The following is a 6823-nucleotide window of genomic DNA, read 5'->3' as shown; positions in this document are numbered from 1 at the left end:
CTGATGTGTCCTCCTTTTAATCATTTTGTCATGAAACAAAACTATATTGTAGCATCTTAAACTGTCCTCATCAGCTCAATACATATACATACACACACACACACACACACACACACCGCTCTCTGCTGACAGTGCAGATACCTCTGTCTGATACATTAGGCGTCAGTGGGAGATGATTACTTATCCCCACAAACTGCAGATGTAAAAAAATTACTTCACTGATTAATCTAGTCGTCGATAACAGATGTTTCCTTGTCCCCTTTAGATCGTGTATAAACTGCGAGTTATGAATCAGTAAGTGGAAGGTCTTGCGATTTTTACTCCTTGAATGAGTGTGATGTTTGTAGACAGAAGTCGTAACCAAACTTTTTTCCCAAGGCAAGAAAGGGTGCGGTAGACACACACACACACGGTGACGGTCTACAACGAGTGATGCTGTTTTGATTTGATTTATTCTTTCAAACATGCAGAACAAACGGCATCAACACACACATAATTATACAAATCCAACCAATGCTGATTCAGAATCAGTTTGCTTATACCTAGTACATGTTTGAATGGAGTAGGAAGAAGTCAGACTTATCCAGTCCTACCCCATAACATCATCTTATACAAAAAATTTCATGCATCATTGGCTGCAAGCAGTATCTCTGCATAGGTAATTCTCTTCTTCACCAGACAAGTAATACACAGAAAATTTAAAACAGAGTGTTTCCTTCATGCATTCTTGATTAAATCTCTTATTCTTGCATGTATCTTGAATGACACATACATTTGTATTTATATTTAAACACCTCGATTCTAGTACTGTTTTTCATGTCCACACTTAAATTATTCCATAATTTGACCCCACTTATAGAAATACAAAATCTTTTTTTGGTCGTACATATAGCATGAACTTTTAGATTCAACTGACCCCTTAAATTGTATCCCCCTTCCCTTTCATCAAATAACTTTTGGATTCCACCAGGTAATAAGTTGTTCCTGGCTTTATACATAAACACAGCAGTCTTATATCCCACTAAATCAAAGAATTTTAACAATTTAGACTGTGTGAAAACTACATTGGTGTGATCCCTATACCCCATCTTGTGCACAATTTTAATCGCTCTTTTTTGTAATATGTACAATGGTTGAAGTGAACTTTTGTAAGTGTTTCCCCAGTTTTCAACGCCATACTCCAAATACGGTAAAATCAACGTTAAAAAGAATCAATTTGTTAAAAAATCAATGTTAAAAAGTTACTTATCAGATAAGATTTATACAACAACATTAATCCTGCATCAGTTTATTTTTTGGCCACATGGGCACAGAACCACGCTATCACCTTATGAAGTAGCTTTGGCAAACATTTTAGCAAAAAGGTTGTTATTTACACTTCTAGCCTGTACAGAACACTGTTGGCTTTCATACGGAGTCATGCCCAATAATCGTCTGTTTGTTTTAGTCTCCACCAACTCCTGAGGAAGTAACTGGCTCTTTAGCTGCCAAATACTCCACTGGGGAAGTAGCGCACAGGCTTTATCTGAGCTTTTACATGAGAAACAACACCAGGCCTGCTGTGTGTTGTTCAAGTCTAGGAAAAGCTTACAGTCAGGTCCATAAATATTGGGACATCGACACAAATCTAACATTTTTGGCTCTATACACCACCACAATGGATTTGAAATTAAACAAACAAGATGCGCTTTAACTGCAGACTGTCTGCTTTAATTTGAGGGTATTTACATCCAAATCAGGTGAACGGTGTAGGAATTACAACAGTTTGCATATGTGCCTCCCACTTGTTAAGGGACCAAAACTAATGGGACAGAATAATAATCATAAATCAAACTTTCTCTTTTTAATACTTGGTTGCAAATCCTTTGCAGTCAATTACAGCCTGAAGTCTGGAATGCATAGACATCACCAGACGCTGGGTTTCATCCCTGGTGATGCTCTGCCAGGCCTCTACTGCAACTGTCTTCAGTTCCTGCTTGTTCTTGGGGCATTTTCCCTTCAGTTTTGTCTTCAGCAAGTGAAATGCATGCTCAATCGGATTCAGGTCAGGTGATTGACTTGGCCATTGCATAACATTCCACTTCTTTCCCTTAAAAAACTCTTTGGTTGCTTTTGCAGTATGCTTTGGGTCACTGTCCATCTGCACTGTGAAGCGCCGTCCAATGAGTTCTGAAGCATTTGGCTGAATATGAGCAGATAATATTGCCCGAAACACTTCAGAATTCATCCTGCTGCTTTTGTCAGCAGTCACATCATCAATAAATACAAGAGAACCAGTTCCATTGGCAGCCATACATGCCCACGCCATGACACTACCACCACCATGCTTCACTGATGACGTGGTATGCTTAGGATCATGAGCAGTTCCTTTCCTTCTCCATACTCTTCTCTTCCCATCACTCTGGTACAAGTTGATCTTGGTCTCATCTGTCCATAGGATGTTGTTCCAGAACTGTGAAGGCTTTTTTAGATGTCGTTTGGCAAACTCTAATCTGGCCTTCCTGTTTTTGGGGCTCACCAATGGTTTACATCTTGCGGTGAACCCTCTGTATTCACTCTGGTGAAGTCTTCTCTTGATTGTTGACTTTGACACACATACACCTACCTCCTGGAGAGTGTTCTTGATCTGGCCAACTGTTGTGAAGGGTGTTTTCTTCACCAGGGAAAGAATTCTTCGGTCATCCACCACAGTTGTTTTCCCTGGTCTTCCGGGTCTTTTGGTGTTGCTGAGCTCACCGGTGCGTTCCTTCTTTTTAAGAATGTTCCAAACAGTTGTTTTGGCCACGTCTAATGTTTTTGCTATCTCTCTGATGGGTTTGTTTTGTTTTTTCAGCCTAATGATGGCTTGCTTCACTGATAGTGACAGCTCTTTGGATCTCATCTTGAGAGTTGACAGCAACAGATTCCAAATGCAAATAGCACACTTGAAATGAACTCTGGACCTTTTATCTGCTCATTGTAATTGGGATGAGGGAATAACACACACCTGGCCATGGAACAGCTGAGAAGCCAATTGTCCCATTAGTTTTGGTCCCTTAACAAGTGGGAGGCACATATGCAAACTGTTGTAATTCCTACACCGTTCACCTGATTTGGATGTAAATACCCTCAAATTAAAGCAGACAGTCTGCAGTTAAAGCGCATCTTGTTTGTTTAATTTCAAATCCATTGTGGTGGTGTATAGAGCCAAAAATGTTAGATTTGTGTCGATGTCCCAATATTTATGGACCTGACTGTATATGTGACTCACAAAAGCTATATAAAGTTTTCACAATGATGTGTTTGACAAATTGTGAGTTTGATGCTACTCTGTGTGTGACCCCTTTCACATTACACACAGATCCCTGTTTATGGCATCTTTAAAAATATTTACACACCAATTGGTGGCAATCTGGTCAGCAGGTTAAATAGCACATCTGTGTTTTTGCATTAAAAAGGTTTTAAGAATACATAAACTGTTCATGTTCTGTGGCAAGAAAAAGTATGTGAGCGCTGAAATGGCCAAGGTTGTCAAATGTGATCTGACCATCATCTAAGTCATAGGTGCAGACAGACACGATGTTCTTAGCTAATAATATGCAAACAATTATAATCCTGTGTGTCTTTATTGAGCAGGTCTGCGCTCTGATCGGCCACAGCAAAAGGATTTTCTTAGTTTGAAGTCATTCTGTCCCAAACCATGACACTTGCTCCACCCTATTCACCCTTGGAATTACATTTTCATGCTCGTGTGCAGTGCACCTGTTACACCATATGTAGCGCTCTATGTTCTTCTCAAACAGTTGAACAGGTGCCACTTTCTAGGGAGGCTCAAGGCTACACTTGCTGCTGCTGGCATAATGCACCCAAATATTCCCATGAGCTATCTGCAGTAAAGTTGCACAGTAGGCATCAGGTTCTGAAAGGAGGATGAGTGGGAAAAGATAGTATCTCTGCTTCTGCAGCATTGATTTTGATCCTCTTCCGCTGCCTGCTGTGACATTATAGCCATACAGACACTAAATCAGTGCAGTACTCATGTTTAAGCTTGACTGAACTGCTGGTCAATCTAATCAATCAAAAGAATTGGTGAATATCAGAGGAACTGCAGAATTAAATTGTGAGTGAATCAGAAAGCTCAAAATCTCAATTAGTTCTTTCTAGTGGAAGCTAAAATAGCAATTAATCATAAATTCACAACAGTTAAGGGAGTTAAAGTTACTACTTGAGTGTGATGGTGACACCAGTGCTCTGCTGTTCCAGTCTGACTAGCAGAGATTTTTTTCTATGAGGTGTTGGTTCAGAGTTGACAGATAGGACGGGCAAGCTGATGTGTTTCCCTGCCGAGACACCTCCATTTGGTCTGGTTCCAACTGAGTGAGAATACAAATGTCTTGTAGTAAAACTTGACTGTTCAGTCGTTGACCCTCAGGCCCCAAACCCTTTTCAAAGAGCCTTCTCCTCACGTCAGTAACAACTACCTGCTCATCCATTTGCTGATGATGCCATACCACATGCTGAGCCACCTGTCGGTTCCTTTAATGCACCAGTGGGGCCGTTAACATTAATGATAACCTCACTTTATCTCCCTTTTCTCTCTCTTTGTGCTTTTGCCTTTTTCTGTCTCTCTCACACGTAATTAAATAGATAATGCCACTGATGGCTGCTAATGGACATGCAAGCCTCATGTTAGTGCTGTTCCACAGATGATAATGTGCTTTTGTACAGACTAGGAACAAGGCTGTGGCAGGGAATGTAGAGTGTGAATGTCTGTATTGGTTTTCATGTGTTACAAAAACAGTGTGAGCAGAAGAGTGTGGATGGATTTTGGAGATCACTTGGTGTGATGGCTTTCTGTTATAGTAGAGTTGAACCCCCTGACGTCAATCTAGTCCAAGTTCTCAGATTTTCTGGGCAATATGTTTATATTGTGCGGGCAGCATATTAACTGATATAATCTTTGTGGTGTGTGTTCCTGTGTGTGAGCTGATGACAGAGCCAGGCCCGGGCGTTTTACTGTGACAAGCCATTAATGTTGCTGGGTATTTAAAATGTTTCTATTAAGTATTTCAGCTTTCTCATGAAATATTCATTTGATGGGAGATTGCCTATTTTGTCTCAGCTGCACCTCCCCCTTCACCTCTTCATTTCTTTATCTGTGCATCTGCAGAAGACTAATTCAAAAACTAAATCAACTCGAACTGTTTCTTTCCAAGAATGCATGTAAGGAGAGACGCATCCCCTGAGGACATACGATACTATTTTTATGTCTTTCAATGACTATTATCATGTGACCAGCCTGTGCCTGCTCACCTGTCTGTGTATACTGTACCTGTTATGGTGTTTGTCATCTGTATCATTGCCCCACACTGTGCTGAACTTCAGGCATCAGTCATAACTCATTATTGGTTATCTGTCAGCTCCACTTTCCAGCCTGCAGCAAAAAAAAAATCTTTCTGTAAACCCTGGGGGAGATAAACACCATCAATACTGTAAGATTTAACTCTTCCACTGCACATAATATATTTAAATACCTCTCCACTGTGGTCCCTCTGTGTCATCTGTTCTATGATATGCCACCATCCCTCTCTTGGATGGATATATATATATGTGTGTGTGTGTAAACTTCTCCTGACCCTTCTGACAGTGGACAATCCTTCAATCATCTGCCTGTCTTTAAAGAAAACTCACTGCCACTCAGTTTATCCCTAACAAGCATGACTTAAAGTTTTTTTCTCCAGTCACATCTTTCTGTGTGACACAGTTTAATCTAAAGGACACACACACAGCTTATTGTTGACTTAATTTTTCATCCTGGGTTGTAGGTATAGAGGGCATTTTTCACACTTAATTCAATAATAATGCATTTTGAAAGAGTTAAACAACAAAGGAGGAAAAACTTGAGAGGGGTTAAAGGGGAACTCCACTGACTTTCTGTGTCAAAATCTATTTACTAACTATAGACAATAATACGTAACCTGTGACAACAGTTGTATGATGTCTGTGGAGGAGCTTTGTCAAGTCTGAAAACATTTCCACATGACATGACACATGACAACAGCACGTTTTTCTGTTGTGGTGTTTATCTGATCCAGATATTCATGTCACCCTGTCATAACTTTGGTGATGCCTTAATTTTGCGTCAAATGCCATCATCAAGTCAAAATGTCAATTTGTCTAAAATGTTTTATGGTTAAACACCATAAGACATTCCCATCAGCCTCACCTGTATTTTGAGTTCAGTACTAATTGGCTAATGTTAGCATGCTAGCACACTAAACCAAGAAGATAAACATGGCTGACATTCCACCTGTTGGACATCACCATGGCAGCATGAGCGCACGCTGCAAGTCTCAGCTTTATGGAAGTGTAGTACTAAATTGCTGGTGTGCCTCCAGTATTCAGGTTATTTCACCTTGTAGTTCATGTGGGTTATTTATTTAACTGAAAACCCCTTTTTTGCCAAGAAAGTTTTGAACTTGAGGAAGAAAGGTGGTTTGATGGTTACACAACCAAAAAAGCTCTTAGAAGACACTGTTATGTAAAGACATTCAAAAGTAGTTTAGGCCTGATGACCCCTGTTAAATTTAGTTCAAAACTGTTTGCAACCTTCATACCTCTGTCCAAAAGAATTATTCATCACAAAAAGTTGAAGTAGGCCACTGATTCTCAAATGTACTCAAATAAAAAGTTAAACGTAGGCTGGATGAAAAAGCTGAGCAGTTACAGCTTTATTTTTCCCCCTGACCATGTCCCATACCTGTCACGTTTGATTGTTTAAACCAGAGGCTTCTGATGGGAAACAAACCCGCTGAACCCAATAAGTTTATCCCTTAAAACAGCC

The sequence above is a fragment of the Monopterus albus genome, unplaced genomic scaffold, assembly GCF_001952655.1.
Source record: "Monopterus albus unplaced genomic scaffold, M_albus_1.0 scaffold29.1, whole genome shotgun sequence".
Classification (NCBI taxonomy): Eukaryota; Metazoa; Chordata; class Actinopteri; order Synbranchiformes; family Synbranchidae; genus Monopterus; species Monopterus albus.
Note: the sequence above shows the minus strand (reverse complement) of the source record.